Source organism: Cornus florida, unplaced genomic scaffold (genome assembly GCF_030987335.1).
Source record: "Cornus florida cultivar Cherokee Brave unplaced genomic scaffold, ASM3098733v1 CherokeeBrave_3.0.0_Hap2_Chr07, whole genome shotgun sequence".
In the NCBI taxonomy this organism is placed as follows: domain Eukaryota; kingdom Viridiplantae; phylum Streptophyta; class Magnoliopsida; order Cornales; family Cornaceae; genus Cornus; species Cornus florida.
This window is the reverse complement of record NW_026775577.1, coordinates 47216878-47230453: the sequence shown is the minus strand read 5'-3', so window position 1 is coordinate 47230453 and position 13576 is coordinate 47216878. Positions and strand designations below refer to the sequence as shown.

The window sequence follows — 13576 nt, the reverse complement described above, 5'->3', positions numbered from 1 at the left end:
ATGAGAGTATGTTTCTAATATGAATATATTATTGGCTTGTGATTTCGTAGCATTATGGATATGAAATGCTTATATTGCATAATTGAGAGTTATATTGCTAACTTGTTACTATATAATAGTAATATGTATAAGTTATGAACTTATTTGGCTTATTTTGGAATCTTGGAACATTGTTGAGTTAAGATGGCTAGGGTTTGGCTCTAGTATGGGGACGTAAGTCCTCTAAGTCATTGAGATAGTGCGCACTTAGGGTGGTCTTCCCTGCGGGTTAGTGCCTGGAATAACCATTGAGGTCTCGGCAAAATTCCGAGCGTGATGTCCAAGTCTTCCACTGTTTGTTTTTGCATTCAATTCCAAGTTGACAATCATGCTTACCTTGTTAACTTGTGGTTTTGGCTATTGGCGATTTTGATGTTGTTAAGTACATCCATACTAAATTGATATATTTAGTTGATTTCACACTTATAGTTGATAACCTAGAGAATCTATGTCTTGATGTATGGTATTAGATATTCTAATTATGCTAAATTTTTATATTTCGTTGATGTTGCATTTTAGACTTCAAGTTGATAACCTTGAGGATCTATATATTGTTGCTTTGTGTAAGCATGCTTCTATATTGTTGCTTTGTGTAATCATGCTCCTATGTTGTTGCTTTGTGTAATCATGCTCCTATGTTGTTGCTTTGTGTAACCATGAACCTATGTTGCTAAAATTGTATGAATGAGGTGATTGATGCTAAAAATGATCTTAGGTAGCTAGGATGCCCCTTGAGTCTCACCTTTGACATAGACGTTAGGTGGAATGAACCACTATAATTAAATATGCAAACTTGTAAAACGTAGGTCGATGCATGCTCATTTCCTACGAGTAGCTTTATGTTACTCACCCCTATGATACTGGGGCATATTTCAGGTGCAAAAATCAAAGTTGAGGTCTTCATTATGCTTAGATGGTTTGTGGACTTGGAGACTTCCACTTTTGTGAAGGTTAGCTTGGAATGCCAATTGTAGTCTTATATGTCAGCATGTGTACATTTGATTCCTTATATGTAATGTGTACATGAGTACACTCTTTACGATGTATTTGACATGTATGAGATGAGGCCGGAGGCCAATGACATGTAAATTGTATCCTATGTAAATTTTGACTTCATGGAATATTATGAAAGTATTGTAAAATATTGAGTTTTTGATTCACCATGTTTGCATTGGGTATGGGAATTCCATTTTGATTCTTTCATTAGCATTCATTCACTATGTATGAAGTGTGGCTAAGGGCCAAGCGGCATTTTGAAACCATTTCTTGATTTTGAATTCCAAGTTTTAGTTTTAAACTTCATTTTTGGCATTTTGGCCGTTGGGGGGTCATATTTTGCATCAACCATATTTTTGGGCCATGGACCATTGTAGCACATCTTACTAGGTAAGTTACGTTTGTGTGCATGGTCGTTTCCAGGCAAAGCTTCCTACGGACTCATTTTACACTTTTGTTGCATTTTCTGACCTAAGGGTATTTTGGGAATTTTTTTTGGGAAATAAATTCCGTTCTTTATATGGTTGAATAGAAAATATGATTTTAGAGGGGGTTTCTTTTTCGTGTTTTTCTAGAAAATGCCATCTTGGCATCGGAAATCGCATCCGAAGTTCAGCACTCAGTTTTTAAATTTAGCAGCTTTTTGGACCCTCTGGACCAGTTTTCTTGGGAGGGAGTTTTGGGCATTTAAAAGTGATTTTTTTTTTATTTTCCTCGCGAGTCAAGTAGAAAACTTGATTTTGAAGGGGGTTTTTTCTTTGAGTTTTTCTAGAAAATGTCATCTAAGGCCTCAAATTTCCTTTTTTTTCCGGAAAAATCCCTGCTGCCAGTTTTTTGGGTCGCACCCTTACTGCCCCTTTACATCTAAACGGTTACGAGGGGTTTTGCAACCGGTTAGATGAGTGTGGGCAGTGTTTTTTTCACTGTTTTTGGCTTCCTAACCGGTTAGGAGACCTTCCTAACTGGTTAGATGTTCTTGGTTGCCCCTTTTTTGACCATTTTGCTCCTTCTTCTTCCGTAAGCCATATCTTCTTCATCCGTACTCCTAATCAAGCGATTTTTGAGTCTAAGTTCATTGATTTTTTGTTGTCTTTCCAATGGTGTGCTCTGTGGTACCCACTTTTAGGCTAAAAATGATGATTTTGCCCCTAGGTGCATTCTTGTTCGTTTTTGAAATGTTGTTTCTGCATTTGATTCCTTTGTGTCCCGTGACCTCGTTGAGGGTCACAATGGTGTCTTAGAGTCATGTTGTATCTCTAGAGACCATTGTTTGTCTTTTGCTTCCGCATTTCGGATCCATTATCAGGTCATCTTTCGGTTCATCACTGACGCACCGGGTTAAAAAACTTGGGCAGTCACACGATCCCTAATAAGAGCAATCTTTTTAGAAGTATCCTTAATGAATTTAGGACCCAAAAATCTGCTCTCTCCAACCTCCATCCAACAAACAGTAGATCGACACGGTCGGTCGTATAATGCCTGAAATGATGCCATACCAATAATCTTTTGGAAACTATTGTTATATGCAAACTCCACAAGTGGCAAATAATCCTCCCAAGGCCCTTGAAATCAAGAACGCACGAATGAAGCATATCCTCCATGATCTGATTAACCCTCTCGGTCTGTCCATTAGTCTGAGGATGATAAGCAGTGCTAAGATGTAACTCTGTACCCAAAGCCTGCTGAAAAATCTTCCAAAATCCTGACACAAAGCTCAAAGCCCTATCCGATACAATAAACAACGGAATGCCATGTAACTTCACAATCTCTGTAATGTAAAGTCTTGCCAACTGCTCCGAAGTGAAGTTAGTGCGAATAGGCAAGAAATGAACTGATTTTGTCAACTTATCAACGATGACCCAAATGGAATTGTGATCCTTAAAAGATTTGGCAATCCCTCCACAAAATCGATAGAAATGCTCTCCCATTTCCACTCCGGTATTAGTAGTGGTTGTAGAGCTCCTGGCGGCTGCTGATGATCAATCTTGACTATCTGACAAGTACTACACTGAGAGACAAAAATAACAATGTCTTTTTTCATACCTGCCCACCAAAACTGCCACTTCATAGCCTGATACATCTTGTCTCCTCCTGGATGAACATAGAACTCAGAATGATAAGTCTCAGTCATCACATCCTTCCTTAAATCGTCAGCAGAAGGTACCACTAAACGTCCCTTGTACCTCAAACCTCCATCAATCCCAACATAATAAATTGGAACCTCTCCAGAAGTTATCTTTACAATTTTGTCAATACACTGCTGATATGTGAGTTGTGCCTTCAAAACTTTGTAAATGATAGAAGGTGTAACTACTATGCAAGCCATAAAAGCATCAAACGACTCATCAACTGTCTTCAAAGTGTTCCACTTAGTGGTGAATAAAGCAGAAAGACTCGCATAGGGTCGACGACTGAATGCATCTGCCATGACATTCGCTTTTCCTGGATGGTACTGTATAAAGAATTGATAGTCCTTCACAAACTCTAACCATTGGTGCTGTCTCATATTTAGCTCCCGCTGAGTGAACAAATACTGCAGACTCTTGTGGTCACTAAATAATCTGAAGGACTTTCCCAACAGATAATGCCTCCAAATACGTAAGGCAAAGACCACAGCTGCCAACTCTAAATCATGTGTGGGATAATTAAGCTCATGAGGCTTAAGCTTCCGAGATCCATATGAAATTGGCCATTCCTCCTACATCAAAACATATCCAAGACCTTGCAAAGAAGCATCTGTGTAGACAAGATACTTAATCGTGCACTGTGGAGTAGATAGAACCGGTGTAGAAGTCAACTTGCTCTTTAGCTCCTCAAAAGCTTTCTAACAATGTTCATTCTAAACGAATCATACACCCTTTTTAGTCAGATGAGTGAGTGGTCCCACTATTTTTGAGAACCCCTGAATGAACCTACAATAATATCCTGCCAATCCGAGAAAACTCCGAATCGTGGTAGGTAAAGTAGGCTGTCCACACTCTACCACTGCTAAAACTTTCGCTGGATCTACCGTTATTCCCCTTTCTGACACTACGTGACCCAGAAACTTCACTTCCCACTGCCAAAATTCACATTTCTCGAACTTAGCATATAACTGGTGTTCACAAAGTGTCTGCAACACTGTGTGAAGGTGTTTAGCATGATCGTCCTTTGACTTTGAATAAATCAAAATGTCATCAATGAAGACAATGACAAACTAATCTAAATAAGCCCTGAAGACTCGGTTCATTAAATCCATGAAGACTGCTTGTGCATTAGTCAGTCCGAAAGGCATGACATGAAACTCATAAGAACCATATCTAGTGAGAAACGTTATCCTCGAAACATCTTGTTCCTTAACCCAAAGTTGATGATATCCAGAACGCAGATCAATCTTAGAGAAATATGTAACTCCCTTTAACTGATAAAAAAGATCGTCAATCCTGGGCAAAGGGTACTTATTGCGAATAGTAACCTTGTTCATCTCCCTGTAATCTATACACTAGCGAAGTAAAACATCCTTCTTCTTCATAAACAAAACTGGTGCTCCCTAGGGTGAAGTACTCCTATGAATAAAACCCTGGCTGAGTAATTACTGAATCTGATCTCTCAGCTCTCACATCTCCACTGGCGCCATCCCGTATGGCACCCTAGCAATAGGCGTAGTGCCTAGAGCCAAGTCAATCACAAAGTTTATCTTGCGGCTAGGTGGCAACCCTGGAATCTCCAGAAAAACACCCAGAAAGTCCTGTACAAATGCTATGCTGTCCAATGACACAATAATTTCCTCCTCCGTTTCTTCCTTCACATATAACAAATAAGTGCGAGTGACTCCGTTAGAATGTGGCATAGCGACGACGTACATATCCTGACCAAGTATGGTAAAAATAACAGACCTATCATAACAATTAACTTGGGCATGGTAGTGAGATAACCAATCCATCCCAAGTATCACATCATAAATGTGTATGTTTAGGACTACTAGATTGGCTAGAAATCTGAGTTGTAATGACCTGATCATTTTCCTCCTTTTTCCTTTTTTAGTGATTTTCTTTTTTTTTTCGTCTTTTTCCTATTTTGTCTTTTCCCTATTTCGTCTTTTTCCTGTTTATCTTTTTTCCTTGCATAACCTCACTTTTTGTGCTCGGATTTAATTCCAATTTTGCATACATTCACGATATTTGATTTCCATGATAATTGTATTTTTACTTTTGTAGAAAAGCATGCTAGTTGCTTTCATTTTTCGTAAAGGGCATGGATGCATACCTTCTTGTATATATTCTTGATTTTTGGATTTTTAGTGTAATTATGAAAATAATTATTTTTCATCTTAGGGACCATTTTGTAATTTAATTTGTAAGATATTTTGAAAAAGGTCCTTTTTGTAATTTTTGGAAAAAGTGACAAATGTCACATTCTCATGGTGCTACTTGTTGGCAATGGGGTGGAGTGACTTGGATGCATAATCTCTTGACATTTGGAGGGTGGAGATTCACCCACTTGTTGGCCTAGGATAGGTGCACTTGTTGGCTTAGATGGTTGATAAGTGTAGGTTTAAGATTAAGCCTAGGAAGGAGCCATTGATTTGTGACAAGTGTAGACACCAAAATAAGTCTTGCATTAGTGTGTGGGTGTGAGGTAGTGTAAGAACACATAGTGAGTAGAGGATTTCTAGACCTTCCACTCACCATTTTCATTTCATCTTTATCATTTACACTTGTTCTTCAAAACCCTAACCTAGCCACCATTGGAGGAAAGCTTGGTTAATAGCTTATTCCTTCATTTTGGCCTCCTTCCACTCACCTTAGACCAAAAACCTTGGGAGACAAAAGTTTCCCCTTGCTCTCCTCGTCAAAACCCTAGAATTGTTTTCCATTTTTAAGCTTGGTTGCTTGGATTATAGAGATTCAATTCTCTATTGAGGTAGGGGTGGTAGTATGTTTATATTTTAAGTGTTTTATAATCCTTTGGGGTTTAATATATATTGTGTACATGTTTTTAGAATTATAGTATTGCATATTGTAGGAAATCCTTATGATTGACTTGGTAATTGTAATTATTTTAGAAGCTTAATACTATAATGTTGTAATCTAGTCTATAAAGCTAATTGTTGAGGCATGATTTAAATTAATAAGTTGTTGGTATAGTATTGCACATTATATCATGTTAAAGACTTGTCATTTATTATGCCATTCTAAACTTGGAACCCTTAGACATGGTTTGTGTGGTTTCAAAATACTTGTGCATGGAAGGTGGTGTATATGCCTTAATATCTATGTATGAGTTTTGAACTTGCTATATTTTGGATTCTCTTAAGACATTGTTACAAGTGATATGGCTAAAGTTTGGCTCTAGTGTGGAAGGTATGAGTTCTCCCCAATTGAGATAGTGCGCACTAGGGTGGTCTTCCCAATGGGTTAATGCCCGGAATAACCATTGAGGTCTCGGCAGAATTCTGAGCTTAAATGTCCAAATTTTTCACCTTTTTGATTTCGCATTCAATTCCAAGTTGATAATCAATGTTTAAATTGTAACTTGTAATTTTTGTTTCATGCGATTTAATGTTGTTAAGTACGTCCACTTTGATATTGTGTTTCTAAGAAACATTTAAGTTAGCTTAAGATGATCCCTTAGAACACCTTGAACATAAACGTTAAGTGGAATGCTCCCTTGTATTCGTCTATATTGATCTTGCAATGATATTAAAACTTTATGGTATATACATATGCTTTTTCCTACGAGTAACTTGATTACTCACCGTAGTGGTTTGGGTTGTTTTACAGGTAAGGAGACTATGTTCTTGGATGCTCATCATCCTTAGAAGTTTATGAGCAATTTGAAGCATTTTTGTATATTAACATGCAAATGTTTAGCATGCTTTACTTTTAAAGTTATATTTTTGTATACCATGGGTGTATGGTATTTTGGAAGCTAATGTAACTTCCTTGATGTGTAATGATACCCAAGTATTTACTTTTGACATTATTAGTATGTTTACTTTTGTACTTGTATTCACGTGGTATCAAACTTTTGCTTTAAATTGCATTTTAACTAACTTTGGAGGTTTATCATATGAACTTCTTGTAATGGACATGTATAAGGCCATAAGTTGTTGTAATACATTCATTTATTCATTTTAAGGTTGTTGACATGCTCAATTACACAAATCTTATTAAAAATTAATTTTAAACTTTCATTTTTGAACCAATTCATGATGGGATTTGAAGCATGGGTTAAACCTTAACACACATATAGTAGGTCTTACAGCAGCTTTTCGAGGTGTTTTGGTCATCCGAAACTCCATTTCGGTCAACCGATGGCTTTTGGAAAATTCTGGGTACTGTAAATCATTCATTCCAGTAGGCTTTTGCACTATTCAGGGTCATTTCGGTTGACCGAAACTCTATTTCGGTCTACCGAAACAACCTCCTCTCAAAAATCATGTTTTTAGCAAAATTATGCCTAGTTTGGTCGTTTGAAACTCTATTTCGGGAGACCGAAATAGCTTGCATTCACACAGCCTCTCTGTTATGTTTCAGCACTGAAGTTTCAACTTCAAAGGGTCATAACTTTTTTGTTTCTAATCCAAATGGGGTGATTCTTGAGCCTAAACTCAAGAATTTTGAGTCATCTTTCCAATGATACCAATTTCATTCTAAGATTCCAATCACAATAGGAGTTATTTATGTTTTAGTAAGGTTGGGTCAGTTTTTGCTTAAACTGGGAAAGGGCGTTTTTGTGGGATTCTTGGCCAATGTTCTTGGAACCTCTTGGAATGTTATGAAATGATTATATTAGGTTGTATTCACCTTGTTTAACTTGTTCAGAGTCAATTTTCTCCTTTTATTTATGAATTGACCATTTTGCCCTTAATTGACGAATTTAGCCCGTTTTAATTTTAGTTTCTTCTTTCGCTCTCCTTAAGTGCTGTGACATCATGGAATGTCACATTGGTGCCTAAGAGCATCTTTGTTTGACATGTATGCTTACTTGCTTAAGTGCTAGATTGTTTAAACAGCCTTCTTTGATTGCTTTAGCATGACCGTATGTTGCATACCTTATCTTGCTTCGTGTTTCGTGCATTCATAGTGTGAGTTGCATTCGTTCATAATAACTTGTGTTATTGTTGACCTCCTTTCTTTTACACGTTTAACATCATGGTTGTCATGCATGGAGAGTTTTCACGTTAGGTCATTGAGGAACAGGTGGATGACACCAAGTTCACGAGGGGTCCGGGAAGGCCCGGGATTCCAGTTCGTGGCATGGATGCTAATCCACCGCAGGCACTAACTTATGAGGAGCGAGTGGCTCAGGGAATCAATCAGGGGATCACTGAATCCCTACAAGAGTTGATTCGTAGGCAGGTGGCAGGGATACAGATTCTGACACCGGCACCAGCACTGATAGTTAATGAGGCGATGGAGTACTTTATGCGACTACAAATGGTTAAGATTGATCCATTTGCGGGGAGTTCAGATCCGCTAGTCTCAGAAGCTTAGTTGGACCTTATGGTTTGCAAGTTAAACAGTATGGCGGTACCCATGGACAGGTTGAGGATTTCTTTGACTGCCTCTATGTTCATGGGAGATGCAGATATCTGGTGGAGGTCTATGACCAGTGTCCACAATGTTGAGTTGATGACTTGGAATGAGTTCAGAGATTTATTCTTCGAGCGCTTCTTTCCTAGGGCTATGAGGTGGGAGATGAGGATACAGTTCACAGGTCTTTATTAGGGCACTATGAGTGTTATTGAGTATGAGACACAATTTACCTCTCTCTCTCGTTATGCCGAGGATATGGTGGCGATAGATAAGGCCAGGGCAATGAAGTTTCAGGATGGACTACATCTTGACATCAAGCTACAGGTCTTAATTCTTGATTTGAGGACTTACAAAGAGGTAGTACAGAGAGCTATGCTAGCTGAGGCGGAGGAACGGGATCAGTTACGGATTAGGGGTTCACATAAGCAGCCTCACAAAGATAATCCATCATCTTCCGGGAGTCAGTGGAAGAAGGCCAGGGCAGGGAACAATACTCACTTACAGGGGGCACCGCAGCAGACTCGTTCTACACCCATAGTTCCTGTATCTACGGGATCAACCCAGGGTGTGGTTTGTTAAAATTGTTAGCAGCCGGGGCACATCAAGCCTCGCTGCCTGCAGCTTCGACCACAGGCCAGTCAGACATCAATTTCTACAGAAACAGGCCAGGGAGCTTGCTTCTATTGCAAGCGACTAGGTCATCTCAGGAAGGATTTTTTAAAGTTGTTGAATAAGTCACGTAGTGGCACAGATTTACAGATGGTACTAGCACAGCCTACAGTGGTTCAGTTTGGCTTCAGAGTTCCTCAGGCACCACAGCCAGTGGCGCCAGTTGGCACTTATCTAGATAAGGGTTCTACACCTACTGCTTCTACGCATCAGTCAGGCTATCATGGCAGTTTACAGCAGGGCTCAAGGACTCAGGGACGAGCCTACACTCTTCCACAGGCGGATGTTTCCGCAGGCACCTCTTTAGTTTGAGGTATCTTTCCAATTTTTAGTTCTTGGGCACAAGTTCTTGTTGACACAGGTGCATCATATTCTTTCATTTCTACATCATTTACACATTCATTGGGTCTGGAGGTCACACTTCGGGATAATCTTCTTTGTGTTGACATACCAGTTAAAGGTCCAGTGTCTTTAGATCATGTTTGTGAGGGTTGTGATATTGAGATAGCTGGGCGGACCTTAGAGTTCGATTTTATTGTTCTCGATATGACGGGATTTGACGTCAATCTCGGGATGAATTGCTTGTCATTCTTTCGGGCTACGATCAATTGCTTCCGTGGGAGGGTGTCCGTTTGCACTACCAAGGGAGATTGTTTCCATTTTATGGGGGATCAGAGCGATTCCCACCCGGCGATGGTTTTCAGTATTGGTGATTGGAGTCGCCACAGATCCTACTTGGCTAGTTTGTTAGTTAACGAGGATAGCAGTTTGGGCCGTGTTCTTCCGGCCATTGTTAAGGAGTTTGTCGATGTCTTTCCAGAGGAACTAACATAGTTACTTCCTTTAACGGAAGTTATTTTTGATATTGATGTCATTCCCGGTATAACACCCATCTCTATGGCATCGTACCGTATAGCACCGACAGAGCTTGATGAGTTGAAAGGTCAGTTGGATGATTTGAAAGCAATGGGCTTTATTCGTCCTAGTGCTTCACCATGGGGAGCACCGGTTCTTTTTGCGAACAAGAAGGATGGGTCTTTGAGACTTTGCATCGATTATCGCAAGTTGAATCATGCTACGATTAAGAATAGGTATCCTTTGCCAATGATTGATGACTTGTTTGATCAGTTGAAGGGAGCGACATGCTTTTCAAAGATTGATTTGAGATCGGGTTACTATCAGTTGAGGGTTAAGGATGAGGATATATCCAAGACCGCTTTTCGCACAGGGTATGGCCATTATGAGTTTCTGGTGATGCCATTTGGTTTGAATAATACACCAGCAGCTTTTATGGATTTGATGAACCGTGTATTCAATGACTATCTTGACAGATTTGTGGTGGTGTTCGTTGACGACATTCTTGTATACTCAGCTTCGGTATAGAAGCATGAGTATCATTTGAGGACAGTGTTATAGATCCTTAGGGATAATTAGTTATATGCCAAGTTTGAGTAATGCGAATTTTGGCTACCAGAAGTGAAGTTCCTTGGACATGTTGTATCAGGGGGCGATGTTGCGGTGAATCCATCGAAGATTGAGTCTGTGATGGATTGGGAGCGTCCGAAGATAATGTTTGAGGTTTAGAGTTTTCTTGGCCTAACCGGCTACTACAGGAGATTTGTTTAGGATTTCTCTCGTCTAGCGGCACCTATGACTCGACTTACTCGCAAGGGAGTTAAGTTCATATGGAATGAGGCTTGTGACTTTTCTTTTCAGGAGTTGAAGGTCAGGTTGACATCAGCTCCAGTTTTTATCATACCTGAATGTGGTTTGGGTTACGTGGTCTATTGCAATGCTTCGCGGGAAAGATTAGGTTGTGTCTTGATGCAAACAGAACGGGTGGTTGCTTATAGGTTTTGACAGTTGAAGACTCACGAGTTGAACTATCCGACATACGATTTGGAATTGGCAGCAGTTATCTTTGCCCTGAAAGGTGGAGACATTATTTGTACGGGGAAAAGTTTGAGGTTTTCTCCGATCACAAGAGTCTCAAATATCTCTTTTCTCAGAAGGATTTGAATTTGAGACAGCGCAGATGGGTCGAGTTTATGGAGGACTATGACTTTGAATTGCAGTATCATCCGGGGAAAGCCAATATGGTGGCCGATGCGTTGAGTAAGAAGTCACGGGGTACTCTTGCTAGTATTTCCGTCCACAGATGGAAAATGGTAGATAGCTTGCAGAACTTGGTTTACAGTTGTATGAGGATGTTTCACCGGCTATCTTGTTTAGCCTTGTGGCTCAACCGGCTCTTGTTGGCAGAGTTATTGAGGCACAGTAGGAGGATGGGGAGATGAAGTCCATCCACAATCGGATTTTAGGCGGCGAGAATGTAAAGGGTTGGACCTTACATTCAGACAGTGGTCTCAGGTACAAAGGAAGGATGTTTGTTCCTTTGTCTTATCGTGACGTTGTTCTTTGGGATTTTCACCATTCTCGACTCGCAGTTCATCGTGGTGGTACAAAGATGTATCACAATTTGCGAAGACAATTTTGGTGGAACGGCGTGAAATGGGATGTTTCTCAGTTCGTAGCTAAATGCCTTACTTGTCAGCAAGTCAAGGTTGAACATCAGAGACCGACAGGTTTGTTACAACCACTACCAGTGGTAGAGTTGAAGTGGGAGCACATCACTATGGATTTTGTGACGGGACTTTCGAGATCCAAGGCAGGAAATGATGCCGTTTGGGTCATTATTGACAGATTGACTAAGACAGCTCACTTTTTGCCTATAGCAGTGATAGACGACGCAGAAAGACTTAGTGGATTGTATGTGGGGCAGATTGTCTGTGACGACCCTGGTTTTTAGGCCAGCGTGTCCTGTGATGAATCGAAGATTGACCCGATAACGGATCCGATATGCGGAAGCAAAAATAGAAAATAAAACTCTAAGAAGTCAAAGTGACCTTCCATGAGGTCGTGGAACTCAACAAGAACTGATGCGGAAGCAAAAGAACAAAAATATGACAAATAAGCCCCCAGGGGCAAAATAGTCATTTCTGAAAACTGTAGATTCGGGTGCCATCAAGCACACCGCTGGAAGAACAATGAAAAACTAATCAAGATGGACTCAAGAATCGCATGATTCAGAGTCCGGACGAAAGAGAAATGGCATGACGACGAAAAATGGACACTTAAAGCTTTAAGGGCAAACTGGTAATTATCCAGAAATATCTGGGTGTAATCGAGCACACCGTTGGATAGACGACAAAAAATTAATCAAGTTCAAAAAAAAAATTCACTTGAATCGGAGTCCGGACGAAGGAGAAAAGCCCAAAAGAAGAATTGACGTCGCGGCGGCCCGACGAGGGGCCATGACAGCCCCGTGTGCGTGCCCATGCACGCCGCGCGCGCACTGGGTGCACTATGGCTGGCAGCAGCCCATAAAGCTGCTGTGTGTTTTTTTTTTTTTTCAGAAAATTCCAGAACAGAGGTTGAATTTGGAGGCCTAGATGAATTTTTTTGCAAAAACACAAAATATAAACCCCCTTCAAAATTGAGTTTTCTACGTGACACGCAAGAGAATTCGAAAAAAACTTACTGTAAAATGGCCAAAATGCCCTCCCAAGAAATCTGGTCAAAAGAGTTAAAAAGCTGCTAAAATGAAACTGGACGCTGAAACTTCACGAGGGATTTCCGGTGCCAAGACGATGTTTTATGGAAAAACACGAATAAGAAACCCCCCCTAAAATCATGTTTTCTAAGTGACCATGTTGAAAGAAGAAAATAAAACTGATGTGAAAAGTCTCTAATGCCCCTAGAACAGATTATGCAACAAAATTGAAAAATGGTTCCATAGGAGGCTCAAATCACAAAGGAAAGGGTTTTTCCCGGAAACGATCATGCACATAGACGTAAATGGTGATTTTGAGCACGCGGGAATGGTCCATGGCTCCCGTAAATGGCCGAGTCAAAATCCGACCCCCCAATGGCCAAAAAAGTGAAAATGAACTTGAAATTGAAAATATGGAAACCAAAATTGACAAATGATTTCAAATTACTGTTTGGCCCTTGGCCACGCTTCAAACATGATTAATGAAACCCTACGAAAGAATAAAAATGAAATTCCTACACCCGATGCAAAAGTTATGACACAATGTCTAAGCATTTTTCAACATGTTCATATTAAGCCTTGAAAATGAAAGTGCATAGAAAGCAAGATACATGTCATTGGCTTCCGACCTCATCTCATGCATGTCAAATACATTGTAAAGAGTGTACTTATGTACACATTATAGGTAAATAGAATCAAATTTACACATTTTGACATATAAAGCTATAAATGGCATTTCAAGCCAACATTTACAAGAAATGAGAACTTCAAGTTTACAAATCATCCAAGCATGATGTGA

At 39.9% G+C, this 13576-nt stretch overlaps 1 protein-coding gene across 2 annotated transcripts in view; it reads left to right on the top strand.

Annotated features, from left to right (window-relative positions):
* The window catches only part of LOC132267149 (rhodanese-like domain-containing protein 6), a 28116-nt gene extending 21173 nt beyond the window's left edge, over positions 1-6943 (top strand). Inside the window, exon 5 of one of the 2 annotated variants that reach the window (XR_009468892.1) lies at positions 6798-6942. The gene's annotated coding sequence lies outside the window, so the exon portion shown is untranslated. Of the gene's footprint in view, positions 1-6797 lie in introns of both variants that reach the window. The other variant, XM_059768226.1, reaches the window with a different exon arrangement.
* The last annotated feature ends 6633 nt before the right edge of the window (positions 6944-13576 follow it).